Source organism: Diceros bicornis, chromosome 35, assembly GCF_020826845.1.
Source record: "Diceros bicornis minor isolate mBicDic1 chromosome 35, mDicBic1.mat.cur, whole genome shotgun sequence".
NCBI lineage: Eukaryota > Metazoa > Chordata > Mammalia > Perissodactyla > Rhinocerotidae > Diceros > Diceros bicornis.
In genome coordinates this window covers 31829100-31842814 of record NC_080774.1, presented here as the reverse complement: position 1 = coordinate 31842814, position 13715 = coordinate 31829100, and the positions used below count along the sequence as shown (strand labels likewise).

At 51.4% G+C, this 13715-nt stretch overlaps 1 protein-coding gene across 5 annotated transcripts in view; it reads left to right on the top strand.

The window, feature by feature from the left end:
• DGCR2 (DiGeorge syndrome critical region gene 2) overlaps nucleotides 1-13715 on the top strand; it is a 95423-nt gene that overhangs the window by 1619 nt on the left and 80089 nt on the right. The window lies entirely within an intron of this gene.

The window sequence follows — 13715 nt, the reverse complement described above, 5'->3', positions numbered from 1 at the left end:
CCTTGGTAGGAATAAAGAAGCCAGGAAAAGGGTCACCTGTTGAGGGGGGTATTGTGTGGGCTCTTGGGAACCAGAGCCAATGGGTTTATGGGTTCTTGTGATTAAGTTCTTTAGGAGACATGTGTGCACCTGTGGAGAGGTGAGACATCATCCTGTTCTGGCTCCTGGGTCCCAGTTTTACACATCAGGTCCTGGACTCTGAGGGAAGAGGCCATACATCATGCCTGTCTTCCTTCGAGTGCCTCTGGTTCCAGATCCAACATCTCCTTCCTGGACAATGGAGGGTGACCAATGTCCCCAATTCCTTTTCTTTTGCTATCTGTCCACGTATCCTGACAACTAGCTGGCAGCAGTTCAGCAAGTTCTTTGAGTGTTCGCTGCTTGCCCATCACTAAAGATGCTCAAATGAAGAAAATCAGTTCCTCCTTCTAGGAGTGCCGTTTAGGTGTAGAAGCAGAGTCTAGGTGTAGGTCAGTCCACTGAGTGTGGGAGCCCAGAGGCAGGTGGCAGAGGTGGTCAACCATTTGTACCTGTGAAGCAGGAGAGGGCTTCACAGGAGACCTCACACTTAGGTCTGAGTTGGGATGGGGAGGCGGCTCTGGTAGAGGGAGCAGGGTTAACTTTTCATTCCATGACTCTGCAGATCAGAACTTTGCAGCAGCCCCCGGTGGTGTCTTGACTTGCCCTGCAAAACCTGGGGGACTCAAACTGGCTCCCCAACTTTGGTTGGGCGGCAAAGGCGGGGCTCACTCTGGGTCAGATCTTCTCCTTGTGTGCTTGTGTGTGCTCTGTGTCCTTCCAGGCAGGGGTCTGCTGGCTGGCGCTTGTGAGGGAGTGCTTCACTGGTCCTAGCTTGCCTTCTTTCTGTTGGAGTCCTAGCTTAGACCCATACTTGGGAGTGAGGAGGGTACCAGCCGGAACCTGCTTCCTGGGAAGGAGGCAGTTGGGGAGAGTGTCCTCTGATTTCTGCCAGGTGGAGCCTTTGACCACTCAGGCCAAGCCACTTTTGGCTCCTCTCTGATGCAGGCCAGGGTGTTAGGCTTTTCGCGGGGGGAGGGCAACAGGAGAGTGCTGAACTTGACGTTTTGCCGAAGTGTCTTTTAAATGCATGTTTGCATTTTATATTTGCATAAGTGCATTTCTTGGTTGATTGAGGATGTGTTACATGCTAGGTGCTGTTCTAGCACTAACATGTATTGATTAATTTAACTCTCAGGTGGTTCCTTTGAGGTATTGTTGTTAGGCCCATTTTACAGATGGGGAAACTGAACTACAGAGAGCTCATCAAGCCAAGTGGCTGAGATGAAATTTCAGTCCTAGAAGTCTGGTCTGTCCCCTCATCATGCACCCTTTTTTGTTGTTGTTGCCGTATAGAATTTAATTGTGTAACTATAACACGATTTATATATCCATTACACTGTTGATGAGCATTTGGGAAGTTTAAAGTATTTGGCAATCACATTATGCACCCTTTGTTGGGGCTCTGTCCACTCCAGCTGTGTATGTCCTGCCCTGGCCATCCTTAACCCTAACTGTGGAGCCCCAGGCCGCCTCTCCTCCTGATCCACCCATGGTTCTCCAGGTAGGGGCGCAGAACTTTTTTCCATCTGAATACTCCAGTCTGAGGGGTAGAACCAGCCCTCCTTCTACCTCCATTCTGTGGACCAGCGATGGTGTGTATGTCCCCTGGGGGTGTGGTGAGAAAGAAAGGTTGGGGACCTCTGCCGAGGGGCGACAAACATACAGGGGCATTTAGGGGCCACTGACTGTGATGTCGTCCCATTGACCCTTTCTCTGTACAGGGAATGCACCATCAATTACCGATTCTAAAACTGTATTTTTCTAATGTCAGTTATAAAAGAGAATCATGCCATGGTTTTGGCCACAGCTCCATCCAGGGTTCTTTCCCTTTCACTGTCAGGGACCCGGAAGGGGCTGCTTGCTGTGCTGAACTGATAAAGCCTCAGTGAGCTGACAAGTGGCCACAGTCTTGCCTCTGGAGCAGCACATGGGTTAGCGAATAGGAAGAGTGTGGATGTTTTATAAGCAGAAGTGGCCACAGCTCACAGATGTAGCTGGAAAGTTGAGCCTGCACCTGGGCTTGCCAGCCACCTCCTGAGTTTGGAGCTCTTCCCTCCACAGCCCCCACCCTACAGCCCTGGAGGACTTACCCTGCTGGCATGCCCGGCCCGGGGTTAGTGATTTCATTCTCTTTAGTTGGAAGTAGTGTAACACACTTACCAACCTTGCTAGCTAACAAATTGTCTTTTTTTTTTTTTATAAAGAAACTTTTTTTTTGGGAAATAATTTCAAACTTGCAGGAAAGTTGCAAGAATAAAATCAGTGCACAGAACACCTGCATATCCGCTACCAGACTTACCTGTTGTTAGCATTTTCCCTTGTCTGCCTTATCCTCCCTGTGTCCCTGTGCTCAAGCATAGATGTGTACACACACGCGTGTCATTTTTTTCTGAGCTGTTTGAGAGTAAGTGGCATACCCCATGGCCCTTTCCCCTGAATACTTTGGCCACTGCAGAAAGTAGGAGGAGGCTCCTGGTGCCCCCGGGAGATGAATGGTGATGCTCCCCACCCCATTGCTTGCAGTCACCCCGTAACAAGCCCTCACTACCACCTGTTGTGTGCCAGGCACTGTGTCACCATGCAGTGGTCTTGAGGGCACAGGAAGCACTGTGGTTAAAGCTCTGGTTGGCCCAGGAGGCAGCGAGTCAGGGTTAGTATGTCAGTTGGTGGTTCTAGTCTGAGGAGTGAAGGCTGTGCTGCTGTTGCACACTTGGGCAAATGTGCTGGTACCTTTTCGCCGCTGTTAGGCTGTTCCTCTGGCCCAGATGGCTCTCGCCTGCAGCCTTCCAGGTCCTGCTTCCCAGGCCCAGCTTACTGACACTTTCCTCACCCTTTCCGTCCCTGGCAGTTCTGCAGCACTTAATGCGCACATCGTGGGAGATGACCTAGTTGTCGGCCTTCCCTGCGCGGATGATATCTGACCTCTGTTCCTCTCCCTCTCCTTGGCAGAGGGAGACACCTCATACTTTCTTGACTCTAAGCGGAATGCATCAGTGACAATATTTAGGACCTAGTAGATAAGCAAGGGCTCGATTAATGTCTTTTCCTTGGTGTGCTGCTAGATTGTTCCCTCATCACATGTGCTTTTGTACTTGGGATGCAGAGGAGTTGGTGACTGACCCCTTCTCCTTCCTGTCTGAAGAGCAGGTCACTAATCCGAAGAGCCCAATTTTGGGGCAACAGTTTGCCACCAGAGTGATGGCTGGGCCCACAATATGGTTCTTATGTGATAGCTGTATTTTTGTTTCTGGCGTGACTTACCAGTTGGCTTGGGATGTTGAGTGAAAGCCACTCACATCCTGTCTTGCCGTTCCAAGCTGGGCTCTGTGTCCCGTCAGTGTGGACGTGGTTGGCCTTGACAGGGCAAGTCCAGGGGAGGGGAATGCCCTGTGGGCCATGGTTGGAGTGCAGTAGGCCGGGGACCCAGAGTGTCCTAGGGTTTCTGGGCATCGACCTGGGAGGGAGGGAAAGCCGAGGTCTGGCGGGCTGTCTGTAGAATGAGCAGCTGTGGTTAGATCAAGTCATGTCCGGTGTGGTGGTTTAAAAGTGCAGACCCTGGAGCCGCACTGCCTGGGGTCAAGTCCTGCTCTGCTGCCTACGCTGTGACTTCTCTGTGCCTCAGTTTCCTCATCTGTCACGTGGACATAATAGCAGAGCTTACTTCACGGAGATGTTGTGAGAATTAAAGTGGGGAGGTATAAAGTCCTAAGAAGTGTCTGATATAAAGCAAATGCTTCATAAAGCCAACTGTCGGTATGGTCCACGAATGGAGTTTGGGGAATGTAGGGACCCCCCCGAGACTGTGTGTATGCACACGTGTGTGTGTGTGTACGTGTGTAGGGGCATATTTCTCTGGAGAGGGCCCCCACTGGGGAGGCAGCAGAGCGCAGTGGCTTTGAGCAGTGTCTGATATATGATGAATGCTACACGAGTCTAGCCATTCCAGTGTCTGAGAGGAGGTATGTGTGGCTTGCCGAGAGCCCCCAAAACAGCCGCAGCACTTTGGACAGGGCTAGGATTGTTCGTACTGACGTGTTTTGTTCTTTGTCACGTTCATGCTGTGTCCCCTGGGCCTGCTCTGGCACAGAGTGGGCACTCAAAAATCAGTTATTGAACAAATGCACAAATGGCTGTTTATATTTTGCCATAAAGAGCAACAGCTCTCTTATCTGGTGGGCCTCGCAGCTGCCCCTCGTGGGGGTGGCGAGGACAAGGGCCTTGTGGCCGCCTGCATGAACGCCTTTGGAGGAGCGGTGGTGGGGTGCCGCAGAGCCAGCTGGGCCTGGGCCTCACACTGGGGTGCACTTGCTCCTGCGGATGTGAGCTGGGCTGAGAGGCGAGAGCAGATGAGGGCTCCTTGCAAACGTGGCTCCTCACTGAAGTTCACTAGCCGCCCAGCCTGGGGTTGGGAGGGGCTGGGGGCTCCTGGACTTGCCTGGCATTGAGGCTTGAGAACCTGACTGCCCCCTGCATGAGGACATGGCCTGCCCTTCCCCAGCTATCACACAGTACAAGCCTTGCTTGAGAGCTGGGGGGTGCAGGGCCTGCACACATTCCTCTCTGCCTGGTGTGGCTGTCGCTGTACTCATCCTGGGCTGGTCGTGGTCCTTAATCAGTGTCCCTGCCACCTTCCAATCTCTCTCTGTAGGCTGGCTTCCGGATCCCTGGCAGCCAGCCATCAGTTTGATCAGCTTGTCTCCTGTCTGCCTTTAGCTGTTGATGGCTCCGTGTTGGACAGGACGGAGCTGAAAGCAAAGCCCCGGTGGATATGCTGGACCAAGAGGGCCTCCAGGTCCACCCTGCACTCCCGCTCTGTTTCAGAAGCCGTGTTACCTGGGGGGCCTTCTTTAGGAGTGCATTGCTGTGGAGAGGATTGCTTGGGGCTGCCTGGGGCACTGGTCAAGGGGCAGGAGCCACCGCAGAGGGCGTCCTGGAGGGTGAGCTGGGAGATGTGAGCTTCCAGGACCCCCTGTGCAGTTAGACTGAGATCAAGTATCCTGATGCACAGGCCTTTTGAGTGCCACTGACTACCTCCTAGGGTTCCTGGGGCAGTTCCTTTACCTCCAAAGCTTTGTGGTCTTATAAGACAGAACGACTGGAAGTACCTGAAAGGGATGAGGCTCATTTGGGGCCAAGACAGGCTTTTGCTTTAGCCCTCTGTGGTTTGTTGGCCACTCCTGGGAGGGGGAGATGGTCTTCAGATTCCCTCTCCACTCCATCAGTGTGAAGGATGCAGACGGAGCCACAGTGAAAGCCCAGGACAGTCTGGTAAAAGAATGTTGATTTTTTTTTTTTTGCTTTTAAAAACATTCATACATAGATTATTTTGCATAAATGGAATTATGCTTTTTATACAGTTTTTTCAGTTTTTCCTTTGACAATGTTTGGAGATCTTTGTAGGTCAGTACGTAAAGCCACCTCATTCTTCTGTTTTTTGTATAAGACTTTATGAGAACTGTCCTCAGTCTTGTTTTGTCTCTGGGGTATGGTTCCGGGAGAAACCTCTTATCAAAACTTTTCATCAACCAGAAGCTGCAAATTAGTGAGATTTACAGTGAGAGATGGCAAGGCTGTAGGTTGGGGCACCTAACTCGTAAAATACACAAGTAATACTTTGAGCTGGCCGTTCCCAGACCCTTGTGGATTTGTCTCAGTCTAAAACTATATCTGCAGCAGCTCCAGGTCGGACTCCTAATTTTTACATGTATTTATGCTGTAACTCAAATTTGTATGCTTATTTGTCTAAATGGCGTAATTTCACCAAGGATAATTTAGAATTAGAGCGGTTGTAGGATTCCAAAAAGGAAATCCAACTCCAGTCTCGGGAAGGCGCGGACCCACAGACACAGGAGACCGAGCTTGATGCAAATGCACGAGGTTTTATTAAGCGGAGCTCCGGGTCGACACGTATCTCTCGCAGGAGACAGAGGGGTCGACCCCGAACCTTAAGGGGCAAGCTCTTTTATAGGATTCGGAAGCATAAAGAGGGAAAAGGTTGGCGCGGTCTTACATGATTGGCTAATTTAAAACATTTAAACAGTTACATTTTATGGCGCGAATTGCTATGGCGCGAAGCAATTATCAGGTTACACACACGCGTCCCCATCTGGACCCCCTCCACCCCGACCCTCCCAAACTTATCCCTCTGGAGCACTCTCTTGTTCTCAATTTTCCCCGAACAGTTTAGGGCGAGTCTTCTATGAATAGAGTCAGTCAGGATCGATAAACGTTCCCCCTTATACCAGGAATCCTTAGGGTGTGGAGGTGCCTGTCTCTAAGGTATTAACTTTTAAATTTTTAATATAATTTACTTCCTTCATTCCCCACTTCTTCTTTTGTCCCTAGTTCTAATCTTAGAACTTAGTTTTCGGTGTCTACTATCAGTGGCTCATTGCGTGGGAGAGCTTGGTAATGGCGTTGGAGCATCATAGCATGCACTGCATTGACTCTTTTTCTTATGAAAGCAGTAATTCTATTGAAAACACACGGTCCGAAAACCAAAAGTAGACAAAGAATCAGCAAGGGTCCTGCTAGGGAGGATAGTAAGGTCGTCATCCAGGGGGACTTAGTGAACCAGGATTCAAACCAGCTTTGTTGCGCCTCCCTGCTTTGCTGCCTCATGTCTAATCTTTTCTTTAATCTTTGCATTGAATCTCGGACTACCCCTGTGTGATCTGCATAGAAACAGCAGTCTTCTTTAAGGGCCGCACAAAGTCCTCCCTCTCTTAAAAACAGCAGATCTAATCCTCTTCTATTCTGGAGCACTACTTCAGACAGGGAGGTGAGGGACTCTTCTAATTTAGAGATGGACTGTTCTAAAGTCCTGAGGTCTTCATCTATAGCATTGCTCAAGGCAGTTAATCCCCTTTCTCCTGTGACTAAGGCCGTAGTGCCAGTCCCTACGCCCGCGGCAACTCCCAGTCCCAGGAGTACAGCCAGGGTGAGGGATACTGGTTCTCTTTTCCATAATCTGGATCTCTGGTCAAATTCATCCTCGAAACTATTGGCAGTATGATAATAAATTCTAGGCACCAACTGCACAAGCACGCAAAAATCTTGTGACGAATTGAATACGCTAGTTGAGATGCAGGGGGTTAGGCCCGTGGTGCAGGCCCACCACCTATTGGGTCCTGGTACCAAAAAATGACCAGGAGTAGTCGGAAGGCTGACTTCAATATTGCATTCTGAGCCCCGACTCATCTGGTGGCTATAATTTGCTCTAACCCTGATTAAATCCCAAGAAGAGGAGGGTTCCCAATAAGTAGTCCCACTGGTTTCACATCCCCAGTTTTTACAGTAGAAGTCTTCTTTGCCCTCGCACCAGGAGTCAATTGAACGAGGTCTGTGGTGACCGGGGCACACGTAAAAGGGGTATGCCTTTAGTTTACCCTTGCGATGGGGGGAGTGGCATCCTCCGGCTTGTTTTGCCCCCCTTCGTCGACCCATGAAATCCCAGTCGGGGGTTCCTATAGCCAGTTTACAAAGGTCAGGGTGTAAGTCTGGCCACCATGTCCAAGGGGAAGCAGTTTTTTGGATTGACCAGGTTCTATCTCCTACCTGGGAGACGACTTGCCACGTGAGCAGTTGAGGAGCGTGGGGATTAGGATTGGACGACCTGCTCGCCGTTCCCATGACGCAAGCGCAGCTTAAGAGGGTTATCAGTCTTTTCCACCTTCCAGAGATCTGCTGCATTCTGGGGTGCCTTCTTTACGTGTGTGGCGTGAACCCAAGAGGTTATACCGTCCACCTTGACTGCTGTGGGCGTAGTGAGGAGCACCACATAGGGCCCCTTCCAACGTGGCTCTAATGACCCCGTCCGATGTCGTCTCACAAGGACGGAGTCCCCAACCTGGAATTGGTGCAGGATGAGCAGATCACCAGGCTGGTAGGCCTCTTTTAGCTGGTTCCAGATGTCGCGCCTGACGGCCTCGAGTGCTTTCAAGCGGGCTGACAAAGGTATAGAAGGTATAATGTCAGGGTCATGTATCCAAAGGGGGAGGGGTTCCATAGAGGATTTCAAAGGGTGTAAGTTTTAAGGGTCCCTGTGGGGTGTTCCGGACGCGGAACAGGGCAAAGGGCAGGAGGGCTGTCCAGTCACTATCGCCGGTCTCTATGGACAATTTAGTTAGGGTCTCTTTAATTGTTCTATTCATCCTTTCTACCTGGCCTGAGCTCTGGGGTCTATAAGCACAATGTAATTTCCAATTGATCCCCAGTTGACTGGCCAGTCCCTGACTTACCTGGGCAACGAATGCAGGACCGTTGTCAGATCCAATTACCTTTGGGATCCCGAATCTCGGGAGGATTTCTTCCAATATCTTCTTGGCTACTACAGAGGCAGTCTCTTTTCGGGTGGGGAAAGCCTCTACCCATCCCGAGAAGGTATCTACAAATACTAGAAGATATTTATTTCCATACCGGGCCGGTTTGATTTCAGTAAAGTCTATCTCCCAAAAGGTTCCGGGCCTATCTCCCCGGAGTCTATGTCCAGTGCGGTATTTGGTAACTGCAGCATTTGTGAGAGCGCAAGCTCTACAATCCTTATAAATTTCCTCAGCAGCTTTTCTCAAATCTGGTACCTGGTACGGGGAGGCCTCAATAATTTTAATTAGTTTCTGAGGGCTCAAGTGGGTTAGCCGGTGTAGATGTGATAGATATTCTCGCCCTTCTGCAACGGAAAGGACTTTCTCTTCTTTAGTTAGTTCCCCACCGGAGACAGTTTTGTTGACCTTAGCTCCCTGGAGAGTCAGGACCATAGGTCCTAGTGCCGCCCGCTTGGCTTCCAAATCTGCTAAGCGGTTCCCTTGAGCTATGGGGTCGGTGCCTTTCTGATGACCTGGGCAATGGATGATTGCCACCTTTTTAGGCAAATGTATAGCCTCTAGGAGGCCCAGAATCTCTTTTTTATTTTTGATATCTTTTCCGGCCGAGGTAAGCAGCCCTCTTTGTTTATAAATAGCCCCATGAACATGGGCAGTAGCAAAGGCATACCTGCTGTCCGTGTATATATTCACAGTCTTATTTTCAGCTAACCTTAACGCCTGTGTCAGGGCGATAAGCTCAGCCTCTTGTGCAGAAGTCCCTTCCGGCAAGCTGCTTGCCCACAGAGTCTTTTTCCCGTCTACCACAGCAGCCCCAGCCATCCTCTTACCTTCTGCCATAAAGCTGCTGCCGTCGGTGTACCAATTAGGGGCCCCAGCCCATGGCTCATCCGGCAGATCGGGTCGGGTCCCCGTTTCTGATGCCAAGATGTCGCCGCATTGGTGAACAGGTATTTCATCATCTGCTTCGGGCAGTAGTGTGGCCGGGTTTAAGATGGCCGGTGGGGCGAAGGTAATTCTCTCAGTTAGGAGCAGACTTTGGTAGTGAGTCATCCGTGCATTAGTCATCCACCGATCTGGAGGCTGTCTGATAATGCTTTCTAAGGCATGGGGGGCTACTACGGTTATCTGTTGGCCCAGAGTTAACTTATCTGCATCTTTTACCAGCTGGGCAGTGGCGGCGATTGCCCTTAAGCAGGAGGGCCATCCACTGGCTACCGGATCCAGTTTTTTTGATAGATATGCGACTGGGCGCTTCCAGGGCCCAAGGGCTTGAGTTAGGACTCCCCGGGCGATTCCCTTTCTTTCATCTACATACAAGGTGAAGGGCTTGGTCAAATCTGGTAGGGCCAACGCGGGTGCCTCTAATAATGCCCGTTTTAGAGTCTCAAAAGCCTTCTGGTGCTCTAGAGTCCAGACAAAGTTCCCACTTTCCTTAGTCAATGGGTACAGTGGAGCAGCCAGGGTAGCAAACCCAGGGATCCACAATCGGCAGAAGCCGGCTGTCCCCAGGAATTCCCTTACCTGGCGAGCGGAGGTTGGGGCCGGAATCTGGGTCACAGTCTTTTTCCGTGCGTCGGTTAACCACCTTTGGCCGTCCTTTAATGTGTAGCCTAAGTAGACTACTTTTTCCTGGCACAACTGTGCCTTTTTTTTCGACGCCCGGTATCCCAACTCACCCAACTCGGCCAGGAGGCGCTTGGTCCCTTCTTCACAGTCTCCCGGGGTTTCCGCCGCCAACAGTAGATCATCTACATACTGTAAAAGAGTCACTTGAGGGTTTTTAACCCTATAATCAGTCAAGTCCCTGTGGAGGGCTTCATCAAACAGGGTAGGGGAGTTTTTAAAACCTTGAGGTAGTCTCGTCCAAGTCAGTTGTCCAACGATCCCCATATCAGGGTCGCGCCACTCGAAAGCAAAAAGTAATTGGCTTTTTGGGTGAAGCCGTAGACAGAAGAATGCATCTTTCAGGTCCAAGACAGTGTACCATTTTCGTGATGGGGGGAGGGAGCTGAGTAGGTTATATGGGTTTGGCACGGTAGGGTGTAAATCCTGCACTCTCTTATTTACTTCTCTCAAATCCTGGACCGGCCTATAATCATTAGTTCCAGGCTTTTTTACAGGCAGGAGGGGGGTGTTCCAAGGAGACTGGCAAGGAACCAGGATTCCTCGTTGGAGCAGCCTCTGGATATGGGGGCGGATTCCTTCTCTGGCCTCTTTGCTTATTGGGTATTGACGCACCCTTATCGGGAGGGCTCCGGCCTTAAGATCTATCACGACTGGGGGAATTCTCGTAGCCGTCCCTAGTCCCCCGGTTTCAGCCCATGCCGTTGGAAATTCGATCAGCCACTTATCGGTATTGAGCCGAGCTCTAGGCTTAGGCTGCTGATGGAGCCGATATTCTTCCTCTAGCTCCAGGGCCAATATCATGGTGGTAGGTGCGGACCAGGATACTGTAGGCCGAGGTTGAGCAAAATCTATTTGAGCTTTCAGTTTGGTTAAAAGGTCTCGACCTAGCAACGGGGTCGGGCATTCAGGAATCACTAGGAAGGAATGGGACACCCTTCCTTTCCCCAAGTCCACTGTCCGGGAAGTAGTCCATGAGTATTGTTTCTGCCCAGTGGCTCCAACAACCAGAGTCTTTTTAGTTTTTAATTTCCCCAAAGGTTGCTTCAGTACTGAATATTCAGCCCCAGTATCAATCAGAAAACTCATAGGGGTCCCCTCAACAGTTAGGGTTACCCTAGGCTCGGGGAGGGGGCCCGAGCCCCGTCCCCGCTATTCTTCGTCCTCTCCTAAAGACAACACCTTGGGTGTGGCCCTTTTCTTGGGGCATTCCCTTGCCCAGTGTCCTCTCTCCTTACAATAGGCACATTGGTCCTTGTCCAAGGGTTGCCGTCTGCGTGAGCCTGGTCGTGGGACGTTGCCCAGGTTCCCTGACTGTCTGTGATCTGGCCCTGTCGCTTTTATCACTGCGGCCAGTATTTTAGTTAGTTTTTTTTCTCGTCTCCTGTCTCTCCTGTCTTCCCTCTCCTCAGCCTCCCTTCTCTCTCTCTCTCTCGCTTTTCCTCTTCACTCTCCCTTTTATGATACACCTTTTCAGCCTCCTTTATTACGTCCCGCAGGTCGTAGTCTTGCAGCCCCTCTAGCCTTTGTAATCTCCTCTTTATATCTGGGGCTGACTGTCCAATAAAGGCCATAATGACAGAGGCCTTCTGCCCTTCCGAGGACGGATCAAAGGGCGTGTACCTGCGGTAAGCCTCCATCAATCGTTCTAGAAAAACGGAGGGGGGTTCAGTGGGTCCTTGCTGAATCTCTCTTACCTTAGCCAAATTGGTGGGCCGCCTTGCGGCTCCCCGGAGACCCGCCACTAGAGCCCGGCGGTAAGCGGACAGCGACCCCCTACCTTCAGCCGTGTTATAGTCCCAGTTGGGTCGGTTGTGCGGAAACCCTTCTTCCGCCTCAGCTATCGTTGCCGGCTGCCCGTTGGTGCCTCGGATATTCTTTCTTGCTTCCTGTGTGATTCTTTCTCTCTCCTCCGTGGTGAAGAGTGCCTGTAAGAGCTGTTGACAGTCATCCCAAGTGAGCTGATGGGAAAACATTAGGGACTCTATCAGGGCGGTTAATCCGGCGGGGTTTTCTGAAAAGGGGGGATGGTTATTTTTCCAGTTATACAGGTCTGAGGAAGAGAAAGGCCAGTACTGGAGGGGTGACAGCTGGTTGGGCCCCGCAGGAGCTCCATACTCTCTTAGCGGGAGCGCCACCGTGGTATCAGGCCCGTCCGGAGTGGCTCCGCGGCGGCTTCGGGTTCCAGCGGAGGGACCCGAGCCAGTCGCCCTCCGTCCTGATTGCGATCCTGGAGCGGGGGAGGGGTAAGAGGGAGGCGAGAAAGGGGGCCATTCGGGAGGAGGCTCAATCTCAGGGTAGACCCCGGGGGGGGGGGGCCGAAGGGGTCTCCGACTCCGCTGTTCGAGTTGATTTCGATTTTTGCCGTGTCTCCGCATCCTGCAGCGCCGGGACTCGGGGGCTTAGTTTTTCTGCTTTTACCCATGGCTTAACCCACGGGAGTGGGTTCTGCACCAGATCCTGCCACACTGTAATATATGGTCGTTGGTCAGGATGGGACCCCGGTCTCTCCTGGAAAACAATAGCCCTCACCGCGAGGATAACAGTTAGATTAAACGTCCCCTCAGGGGGCCAACCCACATTGAGGGAGGGCCACTCAGAGGTGCAAAAAGTCTGCCAACGCCCTTTTTTTATTTCTACCGACAATTCGTGTGCTCTCGCTCTCACTTCAGTCCAGTGGTCTAAGGTCAAAGAGAGGGGGGTCGTCATAGTCTGTCCCATCCCGTCAAATGAGGTCCACGTAACGAACAAAAACAGAACAATGAACATCAAAAACACAGCAAGACAAAAACAACTTTGCCTGGTTGGTGTCTGTACAAGCCAACCGAAGGCGGTTTCAGACGGGAGGGGTTTTCGTGTCCTCCCTGGGAAAAAGAGTGCCGTTTCTTTTTCTACCTGAAAGGGGGTAGTCAGGCTTTCCTGACTCCCCTTGTCCCTTGGGGCGTCCCCCAGGGTTGCAGCCTGCAGTTCCCAGCACGTCTGCCACTGCAGCCGCTGGGCCCTCTCGGCCCGAAGCGGCGGCTGCCCAGATACCGAGACCAAAGCAATGCTTCGCGGCGCCGCACACACTCGCACACCCAGTCACTCAGGCTTACCTCCAAGGGGTCTTCGGAGTCTGGGGTGACCGCGCAGATCCCGGACGAGCCCCCAAAATGTAGGATTCCAAAAAGGAAATCCAACTCCAGTCTTGGGAAGGCGCGGACCCACAGACACAGGAGACCGAGCTTGATGCAAATGCACGAGGTTTTATTAAGCGGAGCTCCGGGTCGACACGTATCTCTCGCAGGAGACAGAGGGGTCGACCCCGAACCTTAAGGGGCAAGCTCTTTTATAGGATTCGGAAGCATAAAGAGGGAAAAGGTTGGCGCGGTCTTACATGATTGGCTAATTTAAAACATTTAAACAGTTACATTTTATGGCGCGAATTGCTATGGCGCGAAGCAATTATCAGGTTACACACACGCGTCCCCATCTGGACCCCCTCCACCCCGACCCTCCCAAACTTATCCCTCTGGAGCACTCTCTTGTTCTCAATTTTCCCGGAACAGTTTAGGGCGAGTCTTCTATGAATAGAGTCAGTCAGGATCGATAAACGTTCCCCCTTATACCAGGAATCCTTAGGGTGTGGAGGTGCCTGTCTCTAAGGTATTAACTTTTAAATTTTTAATATAATTTACTTCCTTCACG